Source organism: Phascolarctos cinereus, unplaced genomic scaffold (genome assembly GCF_003287225.1).
Source record: "Phascolarctos cinereus isolate Bilbo 61053 unplaced genomic scaffold, phaCin_HiC Scaffold_2;HRSCAF=192, whole genome shotgun sequence".
NCBI classification, from domain to species: Eukaryota; Metazoa; Chordata; class Mammalia; order Diprotodontia; family Phascolarctidae; genus Phascolarctos; species Phascolarctos cinereus.
The window spans coordinates 406,074,904-406,087,355 of record NW_027555625.1 but is presented as its reverse complement, the minus strand read 5'-3'; the positions used below and the strand labels follow the sequence as shown (position 1 = coordinate 406,087,355).

General features: G+C 41.7%; 1 protein-coding gene across 2 annotated transcripts in view; it reads right to left on the bottom strand.

Annotated features, from left to right (window-relative positions):
* The window catches only part of GABRP (gamma-aminobutyric acid type A receptor subunit pi), a 44,414-nt gene that overhangs the window by 27,535 nt on the left and 4,427 nt on the right, over nt 1–12,452 (bottom strand). The window contains exon 1 of one of the 2 annotated variants that reach the window (XM_020992299.2): nt 1,674–1,857. The exons of the other annotated variant lie outside the window; for it this stretch is intronic. The gene's annotated coding sequence lies outside the window, so the exon portion shown is untranslated. Of the gene's footprint in view, nt 1–1,673; nt 1,858–12,452 lie in introns of those variants that run through there. 2 annotated transcript variants of the gene reach the window in all.

Sequence of the window (12,452 nt, the reverse complement as noted above, 5' to 3'; positions counted from 1 at the left end):
GTTGCCTTTCACTCCTACCTTTATCGCTTTTTCCATCATGCCTCCATCAGAGGCAGATAGGTGACTCAGTGGAGAGAGCCCTGGGTCTGGATTCAGGAAGACCTCAGTTCAAATCCAACCTCAGATATTTACTACCTGTGTGACTCTAGGCAAGTCATGTAACCGTTATGTGCCTCAGTTTCCTCAGCTGTAATATGAGGATTATAAGAGCACCTACTTTGCAGGCTTAATATAAGGATCTTTGTAAAGAGCTTAGCACAGTGCCTGGCACATAATTAGGTACTTAATAAATACTTTTTTCCTTCCTTCCTTCCATCTGTCACAAACCTGAAATAACCTTCCACTTCCAATTTACAAAGTCACTCCCCTAATTCTAAATTTCAAGACTTTCCCCAAATCTATTCCCTTTGGGAAGGCTGACCCAGAGAACTCTCTAATAGGGCATGGTTATTTTATTCTTCCTTTACTTGCCTACCTCTACCTTCTTTTCCCAGAGTCCTTAAAGATTACAAGTTGCTAGAGTTAGAAGGGACCTTAAAGTTCATTTTACAGATGAGGAAAATGGGCCCATAAAGGTGAACCAACTTTCTTAAGACCAGGGAGAAAGGCAATGGCAAAGCTGATACCTTAACCCAGGTGTCCTGAATCCAGGCCATCTTCTATCCCATCAACTGCCTCCTGACTTAACAGTCCTCCCTCCACTTGTGTAAATCTGGGTTCATACAGTTGTTGGGGGTGACCGCTGAGATCATGAGGACAAAAGGGAGAGTGGGATCTGGATGTGGCCTCCTGGTAAAAGGGTATCTGCCCCAACTCCCTGAACACTTAGAAAAGGATGAATGGCTCATAAAATCGTAGATTTAGAGTTTGAAGAGTCCACAGAAGCCATGAAGTCCAATATTCCCTTTTATAGATAAGGAAACTAGTCTCAAAGAAGTTCAGTGACTTGCCCTGTGTCACACAGCTAGTAAGTGTCAAGATCATCAAGAAGTAGGGTCAGCTAAGATGCTCAGCACTCTCTTGTCTAGGTTTGCTTGGTTTTGTTTTCTTTTTTTCTAAGAAGCAGAGATAGCTCTCATGGGAAAAGGGAAGATGGTTTCCATCCTCCCTCCCTGTTTCCCTAATTCTTCCTAACATAGACACAGAAGGCATCCTAATCTTCTAAGTTTCCAACTTCAATGAAAAAAAAACCAGGAGGAAAAAGTTTTCCCAGTTCCCAGTTATCTATCAAAAAGAACCAGCATGAAACTATTCAATAAAAAGTAGCAGCTGAGCTTAGATGAGGTTGAGGTTAAAAACAAAGTATTTTTACCTCTGTATGTATCATTGAGAAAAAAAGATAGAAGATAAAGTAATATAAAGCTGGTGCTCTACTTCTGGTGTGGTCTGTCCATATGTCCTCTTAAGTTCTGGGTCACATGTTTGTATGTGAAATATTCTAGTTCCTAATCTCTCAGAAAGCAGGGAAGTGAACTAGAAAGATGGGGAATTAGGAGCTCTGGGTGATCTAGATCAAGCACTGTGTGACCTTAGGCAAGCTACTCCACCTCTCCTGGTCCCAGTTTCGTTTTCTGTAAAATGAAGGTGGGGGGGGGGGGACTTGACCTCTTCTAGATTTGACATTCCAGAGCTTCTTTCCCTAAACAGGAAGAGTTGACAGTTGTGTCACTTACCGAAAAGCTGCAAGGAGCTCCTTTCAGGCGGCACACAAGAGCACTGCATGGACTTCCTGAGACCCCAGAACCCTCTCCATTTTCAAGGACTCTCCTCTTTGCTCTCAGCTGTTCCCTACTGGAACGGACACCAGTGTAGAAGAGCTGCTAAGCTGGTGTACTGTGCTGGGGTGGAGAGGGACATAGGTTTGAGCCTCTGAGGGCTCCTCCCTTAAGAGAAGAGTGGGTGGAGTTATGAGAGGTTCCTTCTTGTCAAAGACACCTGCTCATCTTAAGCTACCCCAATGGGAATCCAGGGCAATGGCTTGTGGGCTTGGGTTTTAAGTCATTCTTCCCTTGAACTAACCAAGAAATGAGACTAGCCATCAATAAACAGAGTAGTACCAGTAAGCATTGAATAGGGGACCGACTTACTACGCAGACCAGTGCACAAAGGCTTTCTAGGGACAAAGAGCCAAAGAGACTGGACTTAGAGCCCAGGACAGTAAATACGGTAGAGTAGAAAAGAATGCCATATGAAAGCCGAGAACCTCAGATTCTAATCCCGGCTGAGCCACTAGCCAGACCTTCTGTTGGAAATCCTGCAAGTCGCGGTGCCCTCTCAGGCAAATCTCTTGACTTCCCGGGACTTCACTTTCCTCATCTCCAAAATGAGAGGCGAACTCAATGATTCCTACAACAACCTTTAAACCACCTTAATTCACAAGTCAGCAAGGAACCTAAAATAAACAAAAATTAATTGCTTGACCTAAGGGCCTTGTGTTTCCCAAATTAAGAGAATTCTAGAAGACTCGGATAAAGGAGGCTCAAGGACAGACACTTGGTGAGAAAGGCCCAGGAACAAATGTAACCATTAAAGGCCTCTCTCTTTTAAAAAAAAGAATTTCATTTTTAATTTATGGAATAAAGCAAGTATTTCCATAACATAGTATAATAAAAAAAGATAACTGCATATGAAACTGTAAATCTATTATGTACAACTTGCTATTCCTTTTGAATATATAATAAAGTTATCATGTAAATTTCTTTTTTCCTTTTTCTTTCTTCCCTCCCTCCTCTCACCCTAGAGATGGCTGCCATTAGACAAAAATACGTATGTATGTATGTATGTATGTATATATGCATATATATAAGCATTCTATATGTACTTCCACTTATCAGTACTTTTTCTGGATACAAATAGTGTCTTCCTTCATTTATCCTCTGTAGTTAATTGGGGTATTTATAAAAGCCAAAATGACTTAGTTGCTCAATACTGCTGTTACTGTCAGCAGTGTTCTCTTGGTTTTGCTCATTTTGCCCTTCCTTGTTGTGTTCAACTCTATCCATGTTTTTCTAAGATCATTGAACTCATAATTTCTTATAGCATAATAGCATTCCATCACAATCATATATCACAACCTTTTCAGCCATTCTTCAATTGATGGGCATACCTATGATCTCCAGTTCTTTACCACTGCAAAAAGAGTTGCTATCAATATTTTAGAACATACAGGTTCTTTCCTTTTCCCCTAATCATCTTTGGAAATAGACCTACTAGGGGTATCGTTGGGCCAAAGGGTATATGTAGGTTGATAACTCTTTGGGCATAATTCCAGATAGAAAGGTCTCCCTGTACCTCCCACCAAGGAGCTTTTCAAGTGATCTCCCAAGTTCCACGCTTCTTGCATCTTTTTGTGCAGAATCTCTGAAAGAGCAGAAGGTTCTTTAGGGCAACAACTATTTGTGGTTTTCCTCCCTAGTATCCAGCACATAGCAGGCACTCAGTAAATTCTTGCTCAATAAAACTTACTAAAACTTCAGAGATGAAAAAGACCTCACAGGTCATCTTGTCCAAACCATGCCTGAATAGGAATTCTCTCTGCACAAATAATAAAGTTATCATGTAAATTTCTTTTTTCCCATCTGGTCATCCGTTCTCTACGTGGATATCTCCAATGATGAGGAACTCATTCGTTGATGAGACAGCCCATTCCACTTTTGGACAGTTCTAATTTTTAGGAAAAATTTCCTTCTATCCAGTTACAGTTGGACTCTCTGTGATTTAGTCATAGGATCATAGGATTTGGAGCTAGAAGAGGTCCTAGAGATCATCTGGTCCAATCTCCTGATTTTACAGATCAGGAAATAACCTGAAAAGTTAAGTGACTTTTCAAGGGTGCAGACGTAATGAGCATCAGCATCAGGATTCACACCCATGTCCTTTTGATCCAAGGTTTGTTTGTTTGTTTGCTATATCTTTTTACTCCCTCTTCTGCTCTCCAGGGCTAAGCAAAACAAATGTAATCCTTCTTCTAAATATGCCAATCTTTCAAATACTTAAGGATGTACTTAATATGTACTCTCAAATACTTAAGTATGTATTTAAAATACTGCTTTCGTCTTTCCTTGTCTACCTATGTTATCCTCAGCCCATTAGATGTGAGCAGAGGATTCCCAGAGACTGGGACTATGTATAAAAAGCTCCCCATTCACTATCCCTCTACCCTAGAAAGAGAGACTAGGGGTGAGTGAAGGAGCCAAAAGGCTGGAAAAGCAGTTGAGACCATTTGACCCAGCAGGTTGGCTGACCTGTTTCCACACGTTCTATCTCAGCTTTACCTGCACAGACTCAGGAACCACAGTCTGTGCTATATTCCCAGGGTAGACAGAGTTGGCCTCAGGGTTCAGGTGGAGGGAAGAAGGAAAGGGAGGGTGGAGATTGAGGGGAGCAAAAAAAGGTGGAGTGAAACTCCTCTGGTTACAAGAAACCAAAGGTGTTCTGTCCACTGTGCCAGGAATAGGGGCTGGCTTCCAACCAACTTCCTTAGCACTCCTCTGGACTCTGGCCAACCTCAAAAACATTTTTGTGCTGGTGGGCAGTGGGTGTCTAAAAAGAACTGATTTATTTCTCACCCCCTCAGCCTAGAAGGCCTTACTTTGAACTAGAAACCTTTAAGACAGCTGGAACTGAAATGCCTGAGGGGAGAATTTCAGACTCTGAACCAGACAGAGATGGTTTTCTCTATCCCTTATGGTTTCCAGAGATCTTTACCTGAGACAAAAGGTTTATGAAGACTATACAGCTCTGTTCTTCCAGGAGGGTGCCTTTGACCCCACAGAAAATCTGAAGAAAAGGCTCCTGAAGGTGATTTAAATTCTTATCGAGAGGGACCTGAGACATTGTTGGGAAAGGGGAAAGATTATAGCATCAGCATGTCTGCCTTTAGAATTTTAGTCCCCTTTTTTCACTGCCAGAGACAGATGTCCTGTCTCACAATGGGAACTTTTCAGCTCTGATTCTACAATACCCTTTCTAATCCCCAAAGATCACCCTGAGGTCAGATTGCATTTCATGCCAATGTCTAATAAAACACTACTGCTGATTTACAGACAACCTTCAGGAGTTGGACCTGTGCCAATAATATTTCTGACTTGAATTATTTATCTAATACGTCCTGTCTCCCCAGCTAAACTGTAGGTGTCATGAGGGCATACATAAGTTGTGTCTCTTACTCCTCTGGACCCAGAGCACAGAGTAGGTACTCAGCAAATAACTATTGGTAAGTTGGGCACATGGGTGGTGCAGCAGACGGAGTACTAGATCTGGAGTCAGGAAGACTCATCTTTCTGAGCTCAAATCTGGCTGTGTAACCCTGGAGAAGTCACTTAACCCTCTTTGCCTCAGTTTCCTCATTTGTAAAATGATCTGGAAAAGGAAATGGCAAACCACTCCAGTATCTTTGCCAAGAAAACTCCAGTGGGGTCAAGGAAGAGTTGGGGTCCAAGAGAATGAACAACAAAAGTTGATTGGTTACAATTTGTAGGACCTGAGGCACCTAGTGATTCACATATTGTCTCCCCTTAGGATGTAAGCTCCTTGAGGACAGAGACTGTGGGCTTTTTTCTTTCTTTTCACTGTAGCCCCAGCACTTAGCATAATGTTTGGTACATAATAAATGCTTCCTAAGTGCTTGTTGATATACTAAATGGCTTATCAGATGGCAGAGGGAAGGCTCATGTAGTAGCCACGAGCTTGGCCATCATCACTCTGGTTTTGGTCAGATACAAGCCTCTTTTCTGATTTCATTCAAATCCTGGAGATCAACAGACAAAGAGGGAGAGACCTCCATCTTCCAGTGTTGGCACAACAGTATCGGCACTATCCCAGCCTAGTTTCTTGAGGGATTGCTCTATAGTCTCTAGGACCTTGGGACCAAGGACATGGAGAGCCCTCACGCTCACACAGAGACATGAGGCCCTAAATTTTGCTTTCTTTCCATCCATAACACTCATTCAAAGCAAAGGCCAGAGGCAGGGGATGCATACTGCCCTTTGTACCAAGACACCCACAATGGCAGGCTGTGTGAGGGAGCAAAGGCCCAACCTGAGGGAAAACATATTAGAAATGGTAACCCAGCGTCCCAGAATTTAGAGGAAGGGCTGCCTGTCAGGACTGAACACGGTACAGGGCTCACATTGGTCTTTTTGACAGCAGCTATATGACTGGATATCAGGGCAATAGCATTTGCAGCAAATGTAAATGATCTAAGATTAAAGACGATTCACTCTCCCTTTATCCCTTTCCCTCTGGTCTCTGTCTCTCTCTATAGACATATGCACACAATCATATCATTATTATGTGTGCTCTTAAAGGAAACAAAAGAAATAAAAGTGAGAGCTATTGAAATGGGTAGCCACAGGAGGTGAAATATGATTCCCTATAGATCTCTGAATAGGAGACATCCTACTTGGTCCTGACTGGAGGGAAACTATGTATATGTGTGGGGATGGGCAATAAAAGAAAGGTTTTCAGATCTTTTCATTGTATTGATCAGTTTTGCTAATTTTAGGGGGCGTAGTTTTTTCTTCCTCTTTTTTCTTCTTTAAAATTTTTTTAAAATAACATTACAATGTTATTTGTTTTATGAGGTGGTGCTCTGGGAGGAGGATAGACGGGAAACTGGAAGAAATTCTAGTGAGGTAAAAAAGCCAAAAACAAAATATGTCAATATTTTATTTAAAGGGCAAGAAAGTGGTTTGAAATAATCCTTTGATGACCTTGCCGGTTCAAGTCGTCTGAGACTAATAATCAGCTCTTCACCTTGGATTAGACTTTACACTCTTCACTGTTCTATTAAAACCAAAACAATCTTTAAACCTTGTAAGTCCTAATGCCAGAAGAAGGGAGGGTCCACCCACTCCCTCATGGAATGCTGCCAGCCCTTCCTTAGGGTTTGCTACTTGGGTTTCTTTCTTCCAACCAGTTATTTCTTCAGGGTGGCACCAATGTTGACTCTCTAAGAACATACCCTGTAAGAAGTACAGTTATCACTTCCATATGGAGGGTGGGGAGAGGGGCTGAGGGGAATTAGGTTAGGGGTGTGGCATCCCCACAATCTGGAAAAGCCTCAAAATGTTTTGGCCTTCCCTTCATACCAGAGAAGAAGTTTGAATTATTATGGTATTAAAGAATAAAATATGTTGATAATAATATATATATATTACTATAATATATATAATATAATACATATATATTATATATATAATACTATACACATATTTTATGCATTTTTGAATTTCTAAATTTTTTCCTCTGTCATCTGCTGGCCTTAGGGTGTTGTCTGCAGCTTCCACAAAAACTCTAAAAAAATTCCCATGTAGTTTCTTACGCCCCCCCCCGCAACATATGGAGACTGTGATGGGGAAAGTCAAGATTTGGAAGGGATAAATACAGATTATTTAAGGCTCTAGAGATCATCCATAAGTAATCAGTCACAGGGCACGTGAAGAGGCGGATTATGATGGAAGGACTTGGAGGGGACTTTGGAAGCCTGAGTTCGGGTCTTGGCCCCATCATTACCAGCCCTATGACCTTGGACCAAACCACTTCCTCTGTCACAGTTTCCTCATCTATAAAATGGTTGGAATAGATTATCTCTAGGATCCCCTCTGGCCTTGAAAATCCATGATCCGTAAAGTCATTTCTAGCCCTAGCCATCTCTCTTTCATCTTTAAGGTCCTATCTAGGTAGAATTCTAGATTCGTATGGCTAGGTGGTACAGATAATAGAGCACCTGACCTGGAGTCAGGAAGACCTGAGTTCAAATCTGACCTCAGACACTTATTTACTAGCTGTGTTGACCATGGGCAAGTTACCTAACCACTGGCTGCCTCAGTTTCCCCATATATAAAATAGAGATAATGATAGCACCTATCAAAGTGCTTTGCAAACCCTAAAGGGCTGTTTAACTGTTCTGTTCCTCAGTTTCCTTATCTGTAAGATGAGGGAATTGTGCTCACTGGCCTCTAAGACTCCTTCCCAATTCTAAATCTATAATCCTATGAGAAGGCCTACAAGCATTCCAGGGCTATGGACCTTATTGGATGAAATAGTTTGAATGACAGCTGGGCATCTTGAGAATTGCAGTTTTCCTTCTCCTGAGAGTAAAATAAATTAGAGGAAACATTGCATAAGGTTTGGGATTGGGGATATAAGATCTGGCAGCACTCAGACCTTGAGTGTAAGAGGGCCCAAGGTGGAACCAATCTGACTAGGAAAGCGGGAGCCTCAGTCTTGAAGATGGATAAATAAGGCAGAGATTGTTCAGCGGGATGGAAAGCAACTACCTTCCCCTTGGAGAGGCTGCTGTCAGGGACTCAAGAGGAAGAAAGGTCTGAGCAGTAGTGAGTGTCCCCTCTCCACCCCTTAACTGCTGCTTCTTTCTCCTCCTCTCCTTCCTGGGCCCATTTAGATGTAGATTTAAAAAAAATCTATGTGTCCTGTTTTCCTATTCCCCCACCCCCAGTTGCTGATGGTAATTTGTCAACCTGATTCTTTTTTTATAAATGAGTTTATTCCCATTACCTGCAGAAGTATTATTACTTGAGATCCCAGTGTGCATGGGGAGAGGGGCTTGTATTTGACATACTGTCTACATACAGTAAGACCCTGTAGTTCTTTTGGTGGCTAATGAATCACAATTTAGGTTTCTGAATTATGCTATAACTCTCCTAAACTTGAACTCTAAAATTTGGAGTTGGGATTTGCTTAAATTTTCACTAGAAGAATGAGCTGATTGGAGCTATGGTGCTGTTAAGTGTGTCTAGATGGGCTTTGGGGGCTAAACACTGCCCCTTTTACCCAAAGAGAGTGAGAACGCTAGAAAGGAGTAGAGGAGAAAGTCTCATCTTAGAGCATGCCCAATAGTCATGGTCTATGAGGATTTCAACTCTACCCCTTTTGGTTTGGGAGGGGAACACAGACTCCTCATGCTTCACAGTGTTGCCTAATGTTACTTTATGATTCTTTGAGAATCAATTCTTTAAAAAGTATTTATTAAGCGCTCACTTTGTGCCAAGAGTTGTGTAAAATGCTTAGGATACAAAGTAAAATCAAAACCAGTCCCTGTCCTCATGAAGCTTTTATTCTAATGGGGAAGGCAACATATATAAATCAGAAAATACAAGATAAATACAAAATAGATGAAAAGTGACATTAGAGGGGCTGATACTATCATCAACCGTAGACGATTTCAGACAGTATGAAGAGGGAGGTATTTTGGTGCAGTGACGCCTTCCTTGGTTCCCTCAAATAGTACATACAAGTGACTCTGTTTACTTCCTGTGCAAGCTTGGGCTGATAAAGATAAAGAGGCAGAAGCCTACTCCCCCATTCTGTGGTCATGCTGGTGTGCTTCTCTTGACATGGTACCCAATGTATCACACATAGAAGGCACCTAGTAAAATTTGTTGAATAAATGAGAGTTAGCACTGTTTGATCTTTCCTTATGTCTTTTTTAGAGCAAAAAAGACTTGGTCAGTGATATTGTAGCTATCTGAAAGACCCATCCTTGTAACAGAATAATTATACACCCTGTCAAGTTTTTAGTTCTTCCTCTAAAGGTATTTCTTGCCAAATGATGATATTGCCAAAAAAATAGTAGTTTGCTAGATGATAATGATGATGATGATGATGATGATGACAATAATAATATTGATGTAGCACTTTTGGGTTTACAAAGCACTTTCTTTGCAATAACCCCACAAACTAGGCAGGAACACCATGTTCCTTTCTTCCCTCAACACATTCCTTTTCCTCTGTGGCTGCTACTACTGGCTACCTCCTTGAAGTAAGTAGCAAATGTGATCTCCAAGTGAGATAATAACCTCCAGGTCAGGCTCAGAGAGGTTAAATGATTTTTCTGTGGGCATACAACTAACTGCTATCAGTCAGGATTTGAACCAAGGTCTTTCGACTCATAGAACCATAGCATCTGTTGAAAGGGGCTCCAGATGTCAACGAGTTCAACCCACAGGACCTACCTCTACTATATCCCTAACAAATGATCACATAGTTTTCACTTGAAGTCCTCTTTACTTTGTGAGTAATTCTATTCCACTTTGAGTCAGCTCTATTAGCAAGTTCTCCTGAGGTTGACCTCAAATTTGCCCCTCCCCAACTTCTACTCACTGCCACAAGCTCTGCCTTGTGAGGCCAAGCAAAACAAATTGAATCCCTTGTCCCCATGACAACTTTTTAAATGCTTGAAGCCAGATCCTATTCTACCTATGACTTTTATTCTTTGGGGTAAACATTCCCAGCTCCTTCAACTAACCCTGGACCCTCTTGGCAAGGTTTTTAGCCCCCTTACCGTCTTGGTCACCCTCCAAGGCTAACACTCTCTCCACTGTTACTTGACGCTACTCTTTCCCAGTTCTTTTGGGCAGGGCTGACTACCTCCCTACATTGAAGGCATACAGGATATGAGCCCTGCCCCACCTGAAACAGGAAACTAGACTATGATTGACTGAGCTCATTTGTGTATTTGCCTCTCTGTAATGTTAACCCTCTGTAACACCCTATGGATTGGCTTATGCTTTAGGAAAGCATATTCCCACACCTGTCAATTCACCAGTATGTCCTGATGAAACCTCAGCTAGTTAATTATAAGGTATAAGTTTACACGTCTGGGTCTGTTTCTCATCTCAGATCTGGTGTGTTGTTAGGTCAGCACATTCCTTAATGCTTCCAACCTCCCACTCCTCTCACCCCCTCCACCCCTGGCCCCCAACCACGAACCAGCTACCTCTAATTGTAAAGTATTCAGATTTATATGGGGGGAAATAATGCTAGATGATAATCCCCTCCCACTTTTTTTTAGTTTATAGGGATTACTTCCAACCTTCCAACTCTGTCTTTGCTCCTAATAGTTCTTTCTCCTTTTTTTTTGTTTCTTCATCCTACTCATGCTTTTAAGACCCAGCTAAAGAAAGTCTGATGCACACATAAAATTTGGAGTCAGCTCTTTTCTACTCTATAGACACAGCTTGTGGTGCCATCAGATCTCTCAAGGAAGAACTAAGATTTATTCAGGAGTAAAGCCTTGCATGCAATTCTCCTTCTAAGTGTAGAGGACCAAAGCCTCAACCAGAAGTTATTCCTACCTATACTTGGGGGAAGAAACAACTTGTCTCACTATTTTAAACAAGGGAAACATTTAGATTTGCTGTTCTCTGGAATGGCATCACTTTCTGGTCCAAATACCACTGCTTCTGATCTGAGGTGTGGCATGTACTTATCACAGGCTCCTCCCAGGGATGCAATGAGACCACTAATACCAAGGACCAGGAAAAACTCAGTCCTTCCACAAAGGCAAGCCTGGAACTAAATACAGACATAGTGCAAAGTTGGGAGGAAGAGAAGACAGTGACTAAAGCAAAGACGTGGATCTGAAGATGTGCCTCCCCAGCTCAAAAACTGCTGTGGCTGCCCGTTCCCTTTAGGAAATTATACCAACTTCTCAGCCTGGCATTTAAGGTCTCCTACAGTTTGGTGCCTACTTACTTCTCCAACCTTATTTCCCATTGCTCCTCTTTACACATTCCACATTTCCATTCCAGCCAAACTGGACAGCAGGCTGTTCCCTGAACCTTAAATGTCATCTCTTACCTCTGTACATTCTCGCATACCATCAGTCATACCTGGAATGCATCCAGTCTTTCAGATTCCTTGTCTTCTTTCCAGGCCTAGCTCAGATTCTGCCTTCTTCTTGTAGCATTCCCTGATTTCCTCCAGCTTTCAACGTTCTTTCCCTCCTCAAATATTCTTAGAGCTCTTTATTTGATCTCTTATTTACCTTCCTTGCTCTCTGTGTTGCATTATAATTATTTCCAATCCCCTGATACCCTTCTCCCAAGAGAATGTCTCTGGGAAGAATAGATGTGTTTAAAATCTTCAGATGGATTCTTCTCCATCCCTCCAGCAGTGACTTAGCTGTGTCTGTCTTCCCCCAGCCCTGTCAAAATATTTATGTTTCAACTATAGCTAACAAATTAAATTTATAAAAGAGAAACTCCCCTATGAGAAAGGAACTTAGGGGTCAGGATGTAGACAAATTATAAAGCCTGGTATAGTTTTCTGTTGAATGTTTCCAGTTTATTATGCATATAGCATGCTGCTTCATGGCTGTTAACATATTGTCTCCCCTCTTAAACTGTGAGCTCCTTTAAAGGAGGGACTGTCTTTTGCCCTTCTTTGTATCCCTAGAGCTTAGCACTTGCCTGGCACATAGTAGGCACTTCATCTTAAATCACTGACTACTGAAATGAACATTTTGTTTTTTACAAGTAAGGAAACTTTGGTCTGAAGAGAAGGAATTTGCCCACCGAGTATCAGAGATAGACTAGAAGCTACTGACTTTTGTTCCCTTGTTCTTTAGGTAGTTCCAGAGCACCTTTGGGAAAGCCAAATCAGAAAATCGTTCTAGGAAAAGAGCTGCTTTCCTCAATGTGTCCCCT